Raw genomic sequence first — 20,819 nt, forward strand, 5'->3', positions numbered from 1 at the left:
AGTATATGGAAATAGACTCACTCAGCTGATCTCAGTGCAGTTCACTAACGCCTGGCTTCCTCCATCTGCTTCAGCCTCCAGCAGCGTGAGAGAGGAACCTGACAGAGAAGCAGTAGACCAGGAGGAACCCCAACCCCCTCACAGGAGGAGGGGCAGCCCCACCAGCTTTTTTCACCGTTTGGGGTTAAACTGTAAGTGAAATAAATCAGAACTGCTGTTTAACTCACTCAAACTAACAAACTGATTCTGTTACAGTATTCTACGCTTTGATTACTACAGTAATTTAGTGTTAAATCAGTGTTAATTTAACATTTATAGTGTACAGTGTCTTGCAAAGGTATTTATACCCCTTGAACTTTTCCATATTTTGTCACATTACAACCACATAAAACCTAAATATATTTCATTGGAATTTAATGTGAAAGACCAACGCAAAGTGGTATACAATTGTAAAGTGGAAAGAAAATTATGCATGATTCAAAACATTTTTACAAATAAAAAACTAAAAAGTGTGGTGTGCAAGAGTGCAACCAATTGTATTAAGAAGTTGCCTGATCACTGCTAATGACTTAAAAGAGTCCACCTGTGTGTAATCTAATCTCAGCACAAATACAGCTGCTTTGTGACGGCCTCAGAGGGTGGTTAAGAAAATATTGAGTAGTAAACTGCATCATGAAGTACAGGAAAAAGGTTGTGGAGAAGTTTATTGCAGGTTTAGGCTATAAAAGGATTTCCCAAGCTTTGAACAACTCACGGAGCACTGTTCAATCCATTATCCGGAAATGGAAAGAGAATGGCACAACTGTAACCTACCAAGACAAGCCAAAAAAGGAGAGCACTGATCAGAGATGCAGCCAAGAGGCCAATAGTAACTCTGGATGAAATGCAGAGATCCACAGCTCAGGTGGGGGAATCTGCACAAATGTGGTCTTTATGGAAGAGTGGCAAGAAGAAAGCCATTGTTAAAAGAAAACCATAAAAGGTCCTGCTTACAGTATGGGGACACGGCTAATGTGGAACATGGTGCTTTGGTCAGATGAGACCAAAATGTAACTTTTTGGCCAAAATGCAAAACGCTATGTGTGGCAAAGAATTAACACTGCATATCACTCTGAACACACCATCCCCACTTTCAAATATTGTGAAGGCAGCATTATGCTCTGGGGATACTTCTCTTTAGCAGGCACAGGGAAGTTGGTCGGAGTTGATGGGAAGATGGATGGAGCTAAATACAGCAATCTTGATAGAAAACCTGTTAATCTGCAAAAGAGTTGCCTTCCAGCAGGACAACGACCCTAAACATAAAGCCAGGGCTACAATGGAATGGTTTAAAACAAAACATATTCATGTGTTAGAATGACCAAGTCCAAAGTCCAGACCTAAACCCAATCGAGAACTTTTGGCAAGATCTGAAAACTGCTGTTTACAAATGCTCTTTGTCTAATCTGACTGAGCTTGAGCTGTTGTGCAAAGAAGAATGGGCAAAAATTTCAGTCACTAGATGTGCAAAGCTGGTGGAGACATACCCTCTCATACATACCCTTTCACAAAGTATTGACTTTTGGACACCGCACTTTTCAGTGTTTTATTTGTAAAAAATGCTTTGAAATATGCATAATTTTCTTTCCACACACAATTGCAGTAAAAAATATTTATGTTTGTGGTTGTAATGTGACAAAATGTGGAAAGGTTCAAGGGGTATGAATACTTTTGCAAACCACTGTAACTTGATATGCTATATTGTACCATGCTGTTTTGTAGTGCTATACTATACTTTCCTATGCTACAATATATGTTTGTCTATACTTTTTATTATACATTATGCTCGTCTATATACTGTACTGCTTGATATTTGTTTATAGGTGCTATAGTATACAATAATGCACTATACTAGTCTGTACTATTCTTCAGTGTACTATATATACAACACTGGTCATGTTATGCTTTATTATACTGCTGTGTAGGGTAATATATATAGTACATATATTCTGTACAAAAGCTTATTATAACAACATGATTTTTTTTGTTAGAATAACATGATGATTGATTATATTTTCTATAAACTACACTAAACTGTGTTTTTTGAGGAGGAGATTGTGTACTATATGTCCAGTACTTTTCCCCTGCTCTCCACAGAGTTGCAGTGTGAGGGTCTTCTCCACTCAAACATAAAGAGCGCTTGTGCCCTTCAACCACCCCCAACACCCCCCTTCATGCTGGGTGGTCAGGTCTCATCTTGACATCCATCTGAGAAAACTAAATTAGGCCCACCCTCTCTACCTGACCTGATCTTGGCCTTTTACAGTAAACCTAAACCTAAACTTCAATACATTGTATATAATAATATACTGGTTTTATGCATGAATAATACTAAACAGTTTTCACATATGCTTCACATATAATATATTATATAAACATATATAATTTGTATATGTAATATAATATATAAAAAAGGATTATCCAAGTGGCATCCATTTCCACCCACTTGAATGCATGTCAAGTTGTATTTATGATCTCCAGCCTCGTAAGTAGGAATTTCCAAGGAGGACCTAAAGGCAGCATTTGTCATCACAGTCCTAATGACATCACTTGTCTGTAGCTTGTAGTGTAACTGGACACATTTGAATAAAGCAATCAAACCCAGGGCCCTATTTTAACGATCTATAGTGCACTAGGTATTTACGCTTTGCGCAGTTGGATTTAGGGGCGTGTCCTCTGTCTTTGTTATCTTGAGGGCGCGAAAAATACGGCTTGCGCAGCTCCAACAGCGCAAACGGTGTGTTTTAATTCCTTAATTATTCATGGGTGTGTTTTGGGCGTAACATGAAATAAACCAATCAGTGTGTCTGTAGTCATTACCTTTAAGAGACAGGTGCGCGCTGACTTCTGTTCATTCCTATTTTAAGAGCGCATAGGAAACTGCGCCATCACGCTGTGAAGATAAGAAAGAGTAAAGTTATTTTATTCTTTATTCTGTTTAATGTTTATGTAAAAACTGGGTTTGCAACACTGAATATTAATCAAGCAATCGATTATTCACACTGGAGGGGGACCCTCATTTACAGTTTAAAAGGGATTAAAAATATAAAAAAATAGAAATATAATAGCAGTGAAATTAAAGTATAATGATGAGAATGATAAGAAATTATAAAATTGGTAACACTTTACAATACTGGTACACAAATAACCATATATTAATACAAAACGAATGATTTATTCATGGTGAATTAATACATAATTAATGCATTAATAAATACTTAATGTACCACGGAGTAATGAAGCATATACATTAATAACCAGGTAAATCACACATAAGTAACCATTATTAATGTTAAATGTTAAGCACCAACAAATCATTAACTCATTCTGTTAATTAGCAAGATGACTTGCTATATTACTTAAGATATTACTTACACCCAAATATAATTATCAACAAAAATGTCTCTACAGTTTCCCCTTTTTTATTTTTTTTAAAACAAGGGAATACAGAGAATAATGTCTATTGATACTACATATAAAACCCCCAAATATTTGTCAATTAAATTGTAATTTTTTAAATCAGGTGATACTATTTCCATTATTTTCTTAGCTATAATCTGGTCTACTTTTTAACCACCTACGTTTTGCTACTCTCTTTTGCATACTTTGTTAGTCTTCCTTTAACACAGATTTCCAACCCTGGTCCGGAAGTAGTTAGTTTGTTAAGTCAGGTGTGTTGAGAGCAGGGGAAATTCAGGAATAACAGCACAACATTCTGCACACTAATCACTTAAATACACACCCTCATTGTTGATACCTGTTTTCTCATGCACAGTTGGCCTCAGACTTCATTAAACCTTCATCACTGGTCAGGATCTGGCCACAGGGACACTGTTAGCTGGATTCATTTGGTTGGTGACTTGTTCTCAAACCATAGTTGTATTTTTAAAAGGTGGCACTGCCATGCTGAGAATGGTCAATAATATCTAGTGCATGACAGTGACAAAATACTTTTTAGATGCCACAGATGGCCATATTAATCAATAACCTGATAATCATTCAACGTGTACTTAGTACATGTCTAAACCATTAGTTAATCTATCTATATGTTATTAGTTAATGTATGTATGCATGATAATGTGCCCCACCAAGTAAAGTCATGACATAATTCATATACATAAGCCATTAGTTAATTCATCTACAGGTCATTAGTTACTGTATTAGCATTCTTTGCCCCATCAAGTAAAGGCATGACAATACATTTATTTTTAAATCATCAAGTAATGTACTCATATATGAATTATAAATTTACAGTGTGTACAAATAACTGTTCATATTTTGTTGACTGTGTTCATACAAGCATTTGTTAAATAACAATTCCCAAATACCATGAAGTAATCAAATTAGAAGAGACAACATTTTTGTAACATTTTTATTTTTGTCTGTCAATGAAAGCACATTAAAGTGACTATGAACGTATACAGACAATATCTAAACAAGATTAGACAACAAAAAAAGGCTCACAGTCTTGTCTTCAAACAAAAACTATTGCTTATTCTTTAGCACATTTCTAAACAACAAAAAAGGCTCACAGCCTTGTCTTCTAAAAAAATATTGCTAATTCTGTGACACGTTTCTAAACAACAAAAAAGGCTCACAATCTTGTTTTCTAACAAAAAATGTTGCTAATTCTTTAGCACATTTCTAAACAGAAAAAAATATCTTTTTAATTTTGGACAAACAACATAAGCTTCATCAAAATAAAAAAAGTCCAGTCCCTGCTAAAAAAAAAAGAATCAGCTCAAGACCAGCTGGTCATCTAGAAAAAAGTTACTTTATGATGGTAGGCTAGTTCATTAACTAGCTCTTGACCAGCATAGGGTATTTTTTCTGGATGGCCAGCTGGTCTTGAGCTGGATTTTTAGCAGGGATATCTGTAAGTTACCAGGGGTGCCGTACTTATAACAAAGGCAATGAACATTTATGGCTTCATTTCAAAATAATAATAAACATATAATTCCTTTAGTAGGTTCTTAATAATAAACCAGCTCTTTCTTTAGACAAACAAAAACTGTTCTTCTATGCATTTTTACATTTGTACTAAATTCAGATCCTTAAAAAAAATCTAAGAATCTTCCAGTGCCCTTACTTCCTGTTAATGTCAAGCAGATCCCCTTTCTCTTTCAGTGCACATATCTTGGTTTGGTTGGTTTTAAGTAAACATTGGTCTTCACAAAGCTTAGCAAACTTTTGCAAGTTGCTACCTTTTTTGAAATTAACCCTCAGGGCACAGAACATTTCAGGATTAACTACTGCCAACTCTGCTATAGGGGCTGGTTAACAATTGTATTTCTGTCTATGCGTGACTTGCAGTACGCCTCCGACTTCGTTAGACCTTTTTTTACCAGCTCCAAAACGGTATCATACCGTTTGATAGAATCTTCTGGTGTTCTCACTGAAATATACATCAATGCACACACAGTGTAAAGATGATTAAGTCTGATTAATCAAAACTGAAATACAGCACAGGGACATGTGTCCAATTCAAAACTGAAATAGTCCATGCTAGGCCTAAGGGTGTCACCCCCAACACCCCGCCAACCCACACATCAGTTGCACTGATTCAAAAAGTTAAGTAAAGTGCACATTTTGAAATTTATTGAGTAAGAAGGAACGGAGCCCGGGAATAAAAAAAAATTTAAATCAAGTGAACGAAATAGCAGTTCGTGCTCACAATTTCTGTAATTCAAGTGAACGATTTCTGTAATTCAAGTGAATGATTTCTGTAATTCAAGTGAATGATTTCTGTAATTCGTGCTCATGATTTCTGTAATTCGAGCGAAAGTTTTTATGCCCAATAAGACAAGAAGCTCAGAGGGAAGGGGCATTTTCCTCTCTTGGGCTGTAACAGGGGTACGATGATAATAATCAGTTATCTACATTTATAACCTGCTGATATTAATGCACTAGTATTACAGTTAGATAGTACAGTGTGCAGTTCTATAGCACGTAGGGGAGAGTCGACCGTGGCGTCGGTTCCGCGCTGCAAGACCCCTGCTGTGTGGGTAGAGCGCGTGCAGTCCTTCGCGGAGCTTATTTACCAACAATATACACAATTTCAAACAATTCCAGCCATGAATAAAGGAAACAAACATTTTACTGATGCAGGATGACTGTATGTGTGTTATTAAAACCAGATCAAAGTTATGAATGCAATGTGGAACTGTTTATTAATTTTTTATTTCTTATTATCAACAATAATATAACATAAAGAAGAATAATTAGAAGAAAAGTATACAGCTATAAGACTTAGATCCAAATGTACACTGTAAAAGGCAATAAAGATAATACAAAATTAATGCAATGTGTGACAGTTGTCTATGAAGAGTTCATATAAGAGCTGCTTTAAATATGTTACACTATATAAAATTAAAATAGCTGGTCTAAAATAATATTAATACAATGTTTTAAGATGTTTAGTGAATGGGCAGTTCATATAATAATTTGGATCAATTTGATCATTTATTCAAATATGTTTCCTAAAATTATTCTGTTTCTATATCTGATAAAATGGCCTGAATATCTGCATATTGTCAAATTAGTGTCCTGCCCAGGAATATGCCACAAGCTTTAAATAAAAATATATTATATATAAATAATTATAAACTTGTTGAAAAGATTGCCTCAAAAGATTGTTGAAAGATTTAAATATAGATGAAATCTATCTAAGTAATAATGATGTAACCAGACTTAAGAAGGGGTGCATTTCCTTGGAGGCTGGCTGAATGTTATTGAGAAATTAATAAACACAGTTCCACATTGCATCATAACTTTGATTTGATCTGGTTTTAATAACACACATACTGTCATCCTGCATCAGTAAAATGTTTGTTTCCTTTATTCATGGCTGGTGTCTCGCAGAGCGGAACCGACGCCACGGTCGACTCTCCCCTACGTGCTATAGAACTGCACACTGTACTATCTAACTGTAATACTAGTGCATTAATATCAGCAGGTTATAAATGTAGATAACTGATTATTATCATCGTACCCCTGTTACAGCCCAAGAGAGGAAAATGCCCCTTCCCTCTGAGCTTCTTGTCTTATTGCGCATAAAAAACTTTCGCTCGAATTACAGAAATCATGAGCACGAATTACAGAAATCGTGAGCACGAATTACAGAAATCGTGAGCACAAATTGCAAATCGCTCACTCGAATTAAAGAAAACGTGAGCATGAACTGTTATATCGTTCACTCGATTTAATTATTTTTTTATTCCCGGCCCCTCCCGGGCTCTGTACATTTTTCTCTCTTAAGTGGAAGTAAAATATAGAAAGTTTAAACATTTAATTAAGTACAGTATCAAAGTACTTGCCACCTCTGCCTATTGATTGCAACATGTTTTTAACCGTTTAACCTCTGGTTATGGATCAGGTATTGATAATGTTAGCATACCTCGGCTGAAATAATCAGTCTTTGATTTTGTCTTTTGCTTCTTCTTTTTGAGCGAGGCCTCTGAATCCTCTGAATCTGAAGACTTTGATGAGTCTGTAGAGGTTGGAGAATGCTGAGATGTAGCAGACATCCAAAGGGTTGACTGCTGAGGTCCTGCAGGTGACTGATGTTGATCATCAAACTTTAGTTTAAGAGCTGTGAAAGAGAGCAATGAAATGTCATTACAATTTTGTCCAACAAAAGATCTACACTCGTATTCCAGTTCTCTGCTTACAAGTCCTTTTAGTTCATCTTAATGTAAGGTTTTGGCAGAAAATGTTGGAAAATGTCAACAACAAATATGTAAAAAAATCCTAAATCAAAATTGCTGTAAATATTTTTACCATGCCTGTTGCCTTTTATGCAACTATTACCCTTACCTTTTTATATGCATTTGAAATTTATTAAACTCAGAAATTGTAGATTTACTCATTTATATTTGTGTTGGCTTACTATAACATACTCTTAAACTGTGTTCTTTAATATGTGCTTTTAACAATATAATACAGTGAACTTCACACTGAAGTTCTCCTTTAATATACTACATGCATATATTGTTGTTGTTACTATTACATTAAATTATTAATGATACATTTGAGTTATGAGGCAATAAGTTTAGTATTCTGATTAGCAAGTCTTAAATGAACTCACTCGGTTCTGAAACTTTTCTTTGAACGTGTCTGGAGCTGATATGCAAAATGGGGATCCTCGAGGCCGGCCGCGGGCCCGCTCGCTCGGCCGCGGGTCCGCTCGCTCGGCCGCGGGTTCTCGAGGCCGGCCGCAGGTCCGCTCGCTCGGCCGAGGGTCCTCGAGGCCGGCCGCGGGTCCGCTCCCTTGCCGCTTTGCTGCAAATTGTGCCGGAGAGTGCAGCCGACCAGCAGCGGTAATGTTAATACATCTAATCTGTTCCACAACTTCAAGCAACTCCACTACATACAATATTTTTCTTATACTGACTGAAGCACTTTTATAGCTTATGTTGTAACTAAGTTATTCATAGTTGATAAAGCCTGTAGGTTTGTTTATTTGACGGGAAAATCTTGTTGCTTTTACGTATATAAAGGCTTATTGTATTCTATATCCTAGTTGAAACACTTTTGTTTTAATCTGTTAAATTTGTTCACAAAGAATAAGAAGCTCTGCCTCTGTTGTAATTTAAAGTTATTTTTATTGGTAATAGTTATACAGGCTTATGTTTGACAGGGATGTCATGTTATTATTTTGCTATATGCAAATACTATTGAGCATTCATTTATTTTGACTACTTTTATTTCTAAAGTATTAAAGTTTTTGTGAAAGGAGGTTTCAAAGGCTTAAATTAAATTTTCAGACAGTAGTAGGTACAGATTTCCATTAGATAGATAGATCTGTAGTATCTGATGCCAGCAATACAAAAAGTGCAAATACACAGTTATATAATAATTTAAATTCGCAGTGCTGCAGGGATTGCAGGGCGTCTTAGCAGTTTTCTGAGGCCTTCAAAGTATTTATATCCATATCGAAATTATATCGTATTGACCGAAATTTAAGGAATATATCGTGATATAAATTTTGGCCATATCGTCCAGCACTAACTTAAACCTTATGAAAATGTGACTACATTGCCAGGTTAATTAGGGCTGCAACAACTAATCAGTTAATCAATAATTAATCAATTATTGAAACATTTGGCAACTAATATAATAATTAATTAATCAAGTTTTTAATTCCACCTTAAATTCCATCCTAACTAGTAGTGATGTAACAATTCATTGATCTGTATCAATGCATCAATCCAAAATGTGCACAAACCGATGAATTAATGTCAAATGTAAGCATTGATGCGTGTGTGTTTCACACATGTACGGACCCATTTTCTCTATGTGCAATGCTCTTTCAAACCTGCTGATAGCAGCATGTTGCTGTCCATTTTATTAATCATTTATCATTGTGAGCTCCAACCTTCCAATCCAGTAGTTAGCGTTAACACACCTCACCAAAAAAAGATGAAGAAAAATATCGTGCCGAAGTAGAATAGGCTCTCTCTATTTTTTTCTCTTCTTTCTTATTCTCTCTTTCTCTCTCTTCCTCCCTCCCTTTTGTCAGAAATTAGCACATAGAATTTTAAAAGGAAGTTAAAGTAGTTTAACTATTGTTTCTATAAAAAGTAGATTTGCAGTATAACTGCTCTTCATTTAGGTTACAGTATACATTTACTGTGTTGCTTACTGCTTATGGCTATACTTTTATACTTCACATGTAATAATAAAATACTCAAATTATATGTAGTTTGAAATTAAATCCTAAAAAAAGGAACAGATTATGTGAAATCATATTAAATTGTATCTAATTGAATCGTCTCGTAATCGTAATGAAACTTGCGATGTACACCCCTATTAACTAGATTGACCAGAAGTATCAAAACAAGCCTTAAGCTAATGTTTTTTTTTCTCTCACAGTGTTACTAGAGCTCCTAGGAAAGTAAAAAAAAGATCTTATCTCATTTTTTTCTTGCTCATATTTAGTGAGTTTTTGTTCCACTTTAAATGAGGTGGCAGTTACATTAAGAGTAAAACTGGATTAATTCAAACATGTTTAATAATAAATTTAAATCATTTTTTAGGGTGTCTCCTGACTCTGATGTTGTGTGAAAGTGTGATTCACAGCATAGTGCATATTTACATTACATACACTGTTATGTTATTAAGTAATGGTCATAGTAAAATTAAGATAACTGTCTGGTGAAGTTTTTATGTAAACAGTAATATTTGTACTAATGGTAGGTTGTTTGTTACTTGTACAATTACATACAGTTGTTTTATGCAAGTTGTTGGAATCAACCTTTTTACAAAGACAGTTTGGTTTATTAACTAAAATGCTGGAAATATAATATATATATATATATATATATATATATATATATATATATATATATATATATATATATATATATATATATATTTATATATATATATATAGCTTTTTTCCGATCAATAATCAATAATCAGTTTAACCGATTATTAAAATGATCATTAGTTACAGCCCTAAATTAAATGTATATGTTTATTGGTTATGGACTCACTTTAACCTCACCCTTTTCATTCTGTTTAGTGGTGATTATAGTTGTCTAAAGATCAAACATGCCTGATACAGTAAATGGGCTTTGCAGATTCTCTCAAGGTTTGCGTCTCAGGCAAGTGGACATGATGCAAGATGAAATTGCAAGAAGCTCAAGGACACTTTCCAAGATGGCTTCAGTTATGAGGAAAATCTGCCACCGTGCCATGAAAAGGTACACCAGAAAACATGGGCAGATGATCGTCGGTGAAGGAGAATTTGCTGTTATTGACGAAAGTAACTTTCACCATAAACAAAAGGTAGGTGAATGGTATTAATTTAAAACTTAGTATGCTTATGTTTCTTCTTCTGTCTCAGTATGCATAGGTCCTGGTGATTCCCAGTAATGGTACTAGGGGTTCAAGATCAAGACATCATCTTGTACCTATAGTCGTTAAACATGTGCGCCCAGGTACTACACTAATCAGCGATGATTGGAGAGCTTACAGAGGTGCTTTAACAGATATGGGCTACACACATTTTAGTGTTAATCATTCACAGTGGTTTGTAGATCCCCACACTGGAGCTCATACCCAACATCTTGAGAGAGCATGGTTAACTTACAAAACAAGAATCTGGAGGCTGCGAGGCAATAGGACAGAGCAAATGCTAAAACAGCATCTTTCCTTCATTAAGTGGACATACTGGCTGGGTGACAAACATAGACATGGTACCCTTGGGCGTTTGCTTAAAGATATTAGGCATCAGTTTCCTGTCTAAAGATACAGGCTTAGTTGATTGAGTTTTTTTCTTTTAATAATTTATTTTAGCATTTATAAGACTTAAGGTATTAGCCATTATTACCTATTTACTTTTTATTTTTTTTATTGCATATTTTTGTCCAAAAGTAAAAAATACGTTTTTGTTGTTTAGAAACGTGTCACAGAATTAGCAATATTTTTTTTAGAAGACAAGGCTGTGAGCCTTTTTTGTTGTTTAGAAATGTGCTAAAGAATAAGCAATAGTTTTTGTTTGAAGACAAGACTGTGAGCCTTTTTTTGTTGTCTAATCTTGTTTAGATATTGTCTGTATACGTTCATAGTCACTTTAATGTGCTTTCATTGACAGACAAAAATAAAAATGTTACAAAAATGTTGTCTCTTCTAATTTGATTACTTCATGGTATTTGGGAATTGTTATTTAACAAATGCTTGTATGAACACAGTCAACAAAATATGAACAGTTATTTGTACACACTGTAAATTCATAATTCATATATGAGTACATTACTTGATGATTTAAAAATAAATGTATTGTCATGCCTTTACTTGATGGGGCAAAGAATGCTAATACAGTAACTAATGACCTGTAGATGAATTAACTAATGGCTTATGTATATGAATTATGTCATGACTTTACTTGGTGGGGCACATTATCATGCATACATACATTAACTAATAACATATAGATAGATTAACTAATGGTTTAGACATGTACTAAGTACACGTTGAATGATTATCAGGTTATTGATTAATATGGCCATCTGTGGCATCTAAAAAGTATTTTGTCACTGTCATGCACTAGATATTATTGACCATTCTCAGCATGGCAGTGCCACCTTTTAAAAATACAACTATGGTTTGAGAACAAGTCACCAACCAAATGAATCCAGCTAACAATGTCCCTGTGGCCAGATCCTGACCAGTGATGAAGGTTTAATGAAGTCTGAGGCCAACTGTGCATGAGAAAACAGGTATCAACAATGAGGGTGTGTATTTAAGTGATTAGTGTGCAGAATGTTGTGCTGTTATTCCTGAATTTCCCCTGCTCTCAACACACCTGACTTAACAAACTAACTACTTCCGGACCAGGGTTGGAAATCTGTGTTAAAGGAAGACTAACAAAGTATGCAAAAGAGAGTAGCAAAACGTAGGTGGTTAAAAAGTAGACCAGATTATAGCTAAGAAAATAATGGAAATAGTATCACCTGATTTAAAAAATTACAATTTAATTGACAAATATTTGGGGGTTTTATATGTAGTATCAATAGACATTATTCTCTGTATTCCCTTGTTTTAAAAAAAATAAAAAAGGGGAAACTGTAGAGACATTTTTGTTGATAATTATATTTGGGTGTAAGTAATATCTTAAGTAATATAGCAAGTCATCTTGCTAATTAACAGAATGAGTTAATGATTTGTTGGTGCTTAACATTTAACATTAATAATGGTTACTTATGTGTGATTTACCTGGTTATTAATGTATATGCTTCATTACTCCGTGGTACATTAAGTATTTATTAATGCATTAATTATGTATTAATTCACCATGAATAAATCATTCGTTTTGTATTAATATATGGTTATTTGTGTACCAGTATTGTAAAGTGTTACCATAAAATTTATACCAATAAACTAAGAACATGGGACTCATAGGAAAAAAAATAAATAAATAAATATATATATATATATATATATATATATATATATATATATATATATAAAATTTGATTAATAAAATAATAAAAATAATTACAATTAATAAAAACAATAATATAAAATATAAACTCATAAAAAAAACTAATTTAAAACAATCACAGGCTTTCTGATAGTGTGCAGAATAATAAAAGTTTCAGTTTCAGTTAGTTTCAGTTTCAATTAATTGAAACAGCTCATCAAAACCTCAACCTATCCTTTATATTTTACAATATTTTATTAACTTACAGGTCCTTACTTATTTTATTTAACTGAACTGAGTTTTATATTATTTCAGCTGAATTCAGCTCCACGCTGCGAAAGAGAGAGACCGCGCCTGCTGTCTTTTTTGAGCGCTGGACCAGATTTTTGTTACTGAATTAATATATTTAATATTTTAATAAATTTGCCCTGGTGATAAGAAACGAATGCTAACATATAGCTTTGTATTTCTGTGTATTTTAAAAGTTTTAAGTTTTATATAACTGACGGACAGCCCCAGAGGCCAGGGTGACAATGTGCTATATTTTTCAGATATATAAAAAATAATAATAATAAAAGTGATATTTTAGTTAAATAATAGGGAAGTGAAATAAAAAAAAACATATGTTTCGTCGATTTGTCCATTATGTTTATTTTTTATTTCTAAAACTCCAGCATTTGAGTGAGAATAAGCATCTGTTAAAATTCTCAAACAGCAGAATGCCTGTGTCTGCTGAAATTAAGTTACAGTTATTAAGTCTGCGTACTGAACATAAATATAGATCCTTATAACCGTCATGCAGATTTTTAAGTATATTTTATTTTTATAGTTAATTGCTAAAGGCTCTGGGTAAGATTTTTTTTTCTGTGGTGAGGAAGTGGGGTGGGGTGTTTTGGAGCGCAGGGTGCAGGGTGATCGTGATTCAGCTCTGGGTGCAGGACTGACCATTGAATTTCGACGTTCTTTCACATGATCAATTGCGCAACACGTTTTTCCGCCGCCAAGATAGAAACACCCCAGAAATTTACCTGAACACACGTAATTTCCAGACCACCACGCCCATCAGCGTTAATATATACCAGAAGTCCATTGCTATGTTAAGGACACGTGCAAGGCCTAAAAATAGACTGTTGACGGGGTGTACAATGGCAACGCGCCAAGCTACACGCCTTGCGCAGGGTGTACGATATGGCCCCTGGGCCTAAGTGATTAAAATCCATTAACAGACCACGGGACGTTTGCTAATGTCAATGCAGCTTTACAGGCAAACATTAACCCTGTAGGTGAACTCAGCATCAACTCACTGAAACTCTGTTATAAAATAAATAAAATAGGTTTTAATGCCATTGGGAATGTTTCTGGTGATGTAGATACAATGGAATGGGACACTTACCTGTGTGCAGGTAATATGTAATTGAGGGCTCTTAACTGACATTGTGGCAATTCATCTGGGCAAACTGTGGGGGTGTCAGCTTGTATATATACAGTGCTTGTTTTTAATTAAAAAGTGAATATAAAAAGCATTTTTAAGGGAAAAAATCTATTCAAACCAACCTGACCCTATGTGAAAATTATTTGCGACTCAACCTACTGATATAGTCGTGCCACCCTTGGCCACAACAACTGCAATCCTACATTTGTGATAACTTGTAATGAGTTTTTCACATCTCTGTGGAGTAATTTTGGGCCACTCTTCTTTACAGAATTGTTTTAATTCAGCCACATTAGAGGGTTTACCTGCATGAATTGCCTGTTTAAGATCCTGCCACAGCATCTAATTTGACTTTAAATAGGCCACTTCAAAACCTTTATTTTTATTTATTTTTTTAACCTTTCTGTGGTGGACTGTGCTGCTGCAGAACCCAAGTAAGCTTGAGGCCACAAACTGATGGCCAGACATTTATTATGATCTAAGAAATCTGTGGTTGTATTTTCCTTTTGTGCGGCTGCCTGTGCTGTTTGTGTGTTTGTGTTTTGGTGCAGAACTTTGATTGGCCATCAAGGGCACCCTCTATAAAGGACCCTGGAGAGATGTTCAGGGCTCCTCCCCTTTCCTGATCTGCTCAGTCCAACCCCCTCCATTTTGTTTCTGATTGTTTTCTAGCCTTTTGATACAGTGTTAGTAGGGGGTGAGTGCCATTTTGACTAACTTTCCTCCTGTTTTAGTGACAGGGGGGTAGGGTAGTTTTGTTTATTTTATTTTCAGGTTTAGTTGGCTATGTTTGCTAGTTAGTTTTGTTTATTATTTTGGTTTATGTGCACCCTGAAGCCATAGTCACAAATTTTTAGTGTCTGGTGTTTGTCCACTCTGTGTATCTTGTTAACAGGACTGCTTGAATAGCCTGTAAACTGCAGTAATTAAATTATATACACATACATATTGAACTTTCTGAGCCTGTACAGATCTTTTATAGACTATCTGGCAGATGTGAAATGCTGGGAAGGCTGTAATGTGGAGTTCATGGAAATCTTCATTTATATAAAGCACTTCCTCTCTTCTTTACCAGTGAAAATATATGCATTTCAAAAAGCTGTATTTGTTCAGCTTTTATTGGTGCAAACTCTATGTGAGGTTTAACAGTGTCTGCCTGGACAAGGTTGGCCCGACCCTGACTGAAGTAATGGCCAATGTGGTAGAGTTGCTTACATTGGAGCAGCTTTCACCGTATAAAGCCTTGTCTGTTCTCTCTCTCTCTCAGTGCATAGCGCAAATATATCATTTATTAACTGTTACCTATAATTTTTTCCCACCATAGCTTCTATTTAATGTTTTTATTAATAGAATCCTGCTTAATATAATTCAGTGTTTTTTTTTACTTATTTATTTTTGTAATTTCTCATGAAGATAAAAGCATTACATTTAATCCACTGGTGGGCACTTCTCCACTAGCCCTTCTATTATCTTTGGGGCGTTCTACCATCAGTGTTCTTTGGGATTAATTTAACCCCAGGCTATTTCAGTTATATAAAAGTTATATAAAACATATTACAAATATAAGCATTTTACACACATTCGTGTTGTGTCAATTTTAGGATCTTCAAAAAACTTTAGAGCCCTAACCTAACATAATTATAACTGTATTAGTGCAAGAACCACTGATAGTTCACACAACAGGGGGAGTTTTTTGTATAAAAAATATGTACTATTACTACTAATATGTACTACTAAAGCTATTAAAATAAATGAAGCTATTAAAATACCCAAAAGATCTATATTGTCAATTTTAGGTAAACCAATGAGACTTTATAACGATGTGCATATTTCTCCAGTCTTGTGGATGTAAAGGGGTGGATGGAGGGCATATTATTTTTAGAACTATTTAAGTAGTTGTGGCGTGAGGAGGTGGAGGAGCCGTGGGTCCGCCCCACACCGGAACACACAGCTCTACCTGTCCCAGCTGATCTGCATCTGGACTAATTAAACAGCCAGCTGGGACAGGTATAAAAACTGTGCCTCAGCCCTCACTAGAGAGAGACTTTGCTGGTGAGAGGAGGGCTAAGGGCCAAAAGGACTGCTAAGAGACTTTAAGTAAAACTCTTCAATGACTAGAGCACCATTGGGCTGATTTATGTTTCTTTGAGTTTATTTTGGGTGTGGTGGAGGGCCTTTAAAGTCAATAAAAGGTACGTTTTGAGTTCATCTACTCCCCGTGTCTGTGTATCTCTGTGCTTCCTACTACCGGGACACAGTGGCCACGCCCCTAACCCCAGGAGTCAAGGAGTCACAGTAGTCAACAAACAAATATAGTATGACATAAACCTGGTTAACAATTTAATTATTATATAATCATTTTCTAAAAATTTGCTGTGTGATAATTGCTAAGGTCAAATTGACCCCAAGGATAAACGGTGTACTTTTTTTACAAGGTAAAAAAGTAGGATTATACTGCATCATGTTCCCTGACCTGCAGGAGAACATTAACACTATACAACTAGGTATTTCATTTAATCTACTAGAAAGAGCAGCTTTGTTGCACTGTCTTTTAGTGGTGACACAGAAGACATCTTATACTGACACCTATATCTATTTGAAGGCCAAAAGTCCACTCATAGATGGGCATTTGTTTAGAGACATTATCCAATTTTCTTGCAATCATTTATTGCAAGAAGAAGCAAGGAGCTCAATCACTGTTTTACAGTGAGAAGTGCAGCCAATATGGCACTTCATTTATTTTTTCCCCATTCTGAATGGCACTTTTTTGAAACTTTTGACACTCTTGTCTGTTCACATGCTCTTCTGTTTATCTGCTCACCTACTAATCTGTTTATCTGAGTGTCTTATTGCTCATCTGTTTGTCTTCACCTCTGCTCGCCTGTTCACATTTGTCTGCTGGTTTCTGTGGTGCAGGGCAGCTTCAGTGTGAGCAGAGGTGAATGAGGCCTTCTTCATGTTCCTGAATTCACCCCAAACACACAGACCCCTCTCACACACCAAGCTGCATACCAGGCTGAGGGGAGGGGCTTCAGTAACATAAACAGGGTTCTGGCAGAGGAGCTGAACCTCCACAAGGTGTGTGTAAGGGCAGGCCTGTGTGTGGACGTGCTCAGATCAGCACATGCTTTGTGTAGTAACCTGTGTGTGGTCAGCAGTTTCTTAGCTCCTCAGATCTGATTTATTACAAGCTGAAATGTGTCCTACAGTGAGTACTGAATGTTAACCCTTTAAATCCTAAAGGCCTTTATTGTAGGGTTACGGTGGTGTGAAAGTGTTTGCCCCCTTCCTGATTTCCTGATTTTTTGCATGTTTGTCACACTTAAATGTTTCGGAACATCAAACCAATTTAAATATTAGTCAAAGACAACACAGCTAAACACAAAATTATTTTTTTAAATGAAGGTGTTTATTATTAAGGGAGAAAAATCCAAACCTATATGGCCCTGTATGAAAAAGTGATTTCCCACCTTGTTTAAACATACTGTCACTGTGGTTTCTGACACCTGAGTACACTGTCTCTAGCCACACCCGGGCCTGATTATAGCCACACCTGTTCTTAATCAAGACATCACTTAAATAGGACCTGCCTGACTAAGTGAAGTCCACAAAAAGATCCTTAAAAGCTACACATCATGCTGAGATCCAAAGAAATTCAGGAACAATTGAGAAAGAAGGTAATTGAGATCTATCAGTCTGGAAAGGGTTAGAAAGCCATTTCCAAAGCTTTGGGAATCCAGCGAACCATAGTGAGAGCCATTGTCCACAAATGGCGAAGACATGGAACAGTGGTGAACCTTCCCAGGAGTGGCCGGCTGCCCAAAATTACCGCAAGAGCACAGCGACGACTGATCCAAGAGGTCACAACAACATCCAAAGAACTGCAGACCTCACTTGCTTCAGTTAAGGTCAGTGTTCATGCTTCCACCATCAGAAAGAGACTGGGCAAAAATGGCCTACATGGCAGAGTTCCTAGACGAAAACCCATTGCTGAGCAATAAAAACATTAAAGCTTGTCTCAATTTTTCCAGAACACATCTTGATGATCCCCAAGACTTTTGGGAAAAACATTCTGTGGACTGATGAGACAAAAGTTGAACTGTTTGAAAGGTGTGTGTCCCAGTACATCTGGCATAAAAGAAACACTGCATTCCAGAAAAAGAACAAAATTACCGCAAGAGCACAGCGACGACTGATCCAAGAGGTCACAACAACATCCAAAGAACTGCAGACCTCACTTGCTTCAGTTAAGGTCAGTGTTCATGCTTCCACCATCAGAAAGAGACTGGGCAAAAATGGCCTACATGGCAGAGTTCCTAGACGAAAACCCATTGCTGAGCAATAAAAACATTAAAGCTTGTCTCAATTTTTCCAGAACACATCTTGATGATCCCCAAGACTTTTGGGAAAAACATTCTGTGGACTGATGAGACAAAAGTTGAACTGTTTGAAAGGTGTGTGTCCCAGTACATCTGGCATAAAAGAAACACTGCATTCCAGAAAAAGAACATTATACCTACAGTAAAATATGGTGGTGGTAGTGTGATGGTCTGGGGCTGTTTTGCTGCTTCAGGGCCTGGAAGACTTGATGGATAAATGAAACTTTGAATTCTGCTGTCTACAAAAAGATCCTGAAGGGGAATGACCGACCATCTGTTCTTGACCTCAAACTGAAACGAACTTGAGTTCTGCAGCAGGACAATGATCCAAAACACACCAGCAAGTTCACCTCTGATTGTGGAGTGGCCTAGTCAAAGTCCTGACCTGAATCTGATTGAGATGCTGTGGCATGACCTTAAAAAATAGTTTGTGCTGGAAAACCCTCCAATGTGGCTGAATTACAATTCTGCAGAGATAAGTGGAGCCAAAATTCCTCCACAACGCTGTAAAAGGCTCATTGCAAGTTATCGCAAATGCTTGGTTGCAGTTGTTGCTGGGTGACCCGACCAGCTATTAGGATTAGGGGGCAATCACTTTTCACACAGGGCCATGCAGGTTTGGATTTTTTTTCTCCCTTAATAATAAACACCTTCATTTAAAAATAGCATTTTGTGTTTACCTGTGTTGTCTTTGACTAATATTTAAAATTGGCTCGATGTTCCGAAACATTTAAATGTGCCAAACATGCAAAAAAATCAGGAAGGGGGCAAACACTTTTTCACATCACTGCATACCAGGGCTGGACTGGGCCGACAGTCCTCAGGGGCCGACGCTGTTGGATTTTTTTTCTTTCTTTCTTTTTTTTCTAAGAGACCGGCCCACATTTTAGAGGGGGCGGCCCATTGGCCCATCTTCAATATAGACAATGGACTGAACCAATCAGGATATAGGACGAAAGCGGCCCCACCCTACGTTCAGTGTTGAGCGCCTATGTTAAAGGAGAGGCAGTATGGAGAAACAGAAGTGGGAAAGGGTTGTGCAGAGAAGTTACATGCGAAGAAAGTCACTTTAGTTGTTACAAAATGTGTAAAAATCACAGACATGTTCGATACTTTAGCCTCTGCGTCCTCAGTAGGTGGAGACAGAAACAGCAGACCGGGACAGCAGGCTTGTGACGGAGAAACCGAGGGAAAAACTGAGCAGGTAGTAACGTTAGTAAAGTTAGGAAAACAAAGTAACTTTGAGGTAATAAAGGTAACTATTACATGAAAATGATGAGCAATGGCTGATACAATAGCAAACAGTCAAGACTAGGAAATGTTGGATGAGCAGCAAGTGTATATTTTAGGCTACATCAAAGTATTTTAGATATTTAGGTTAAAGCTGTGTTGAAAGACTGCATAGTTTGAATTTGTAGCCTCTATGCTGTGGTTCAACATGTTTTAAAAAAGCACTAATACAAGTGAAATAACAGATTTTAAAAACTGATAAATGATCAGTTAACTTAAAAAGTAAGTGTAAAAATATAAAAGTAATATTAGCAAAAGTTATTCCCACACTGAATAAGAGTAAAACAGTGTCAAATGCTTTTAAGACATAGTTGCATTGCATGAATTCATAGAGCAGCCCTGTTTGTAGTCTGATACAAATACATGTTATAGCTGTTTAAAAGAGGAAGCACCTTTAACCTGAAGAATTAGAATTGAGCTGTTATATCAGAGAAATTCAGAAAATGCATATTAGACATGAATTCAATAAAAACGATAATCAATTGAATTACGCAGAGCAGACAAAAACGGTGCAGTTAACAATAGACAAAACAAAAGACTAAACCTCTTATATTTAACATGTTGCTACATTATGCTTCTCTGTAACCCCACATATATAAATTTCAAGTCGGTTGTGCTCCGCTAATTATGAGGGGCTGGTCTAAACCAAAAATGCCAGGGCCGATTTTTTGTCCCAGTCCAGCCCTGCTGTATACCCTCACATAATTACTGAATTATTTATATTTAGATATTGTGGAATTTAAAGTATATA

At 36.0% G+C, this 20,819-nt stretch overlaps 1 protein-coding gene across 1 annotated transcript in view; it reads right to left on the minus strand.

Annotated features, from left to right (window-relative positions):
* Positions 1-88, minus strand: part of tnxba (tenascin XBa) — a 152,046-nt gene extending 151,958 nt beyond the window's left edge. Inside the window, exon 1 of the mRNA XM_049480534.1 lies at positions 22-88. The gene's annotated coding sequence lies outside the window, so the exon portion shown is untranslated. The remainder of the gene's footprint in view (positions 1-21) is intronic.
* Positions 89-20,819: the final 20,731 nt, after the last annotated feature.

Source organism: Astyanax mexicanus, chromosome 6, assembly GCF_023375975.1.
Source record: "Astyanax mexicanus isolate ESR-SI-001 chromosome 6, AstMex3_surface, whole genome shotgun sequence".
Taxonomy (NCBI): domain Eukaryota; kingdom Metazoa; phylum Chordata; class Actinopteri; order Characiformes; family Acestrorhamphidae; genus Astyanax; species Astyanax mexicanus.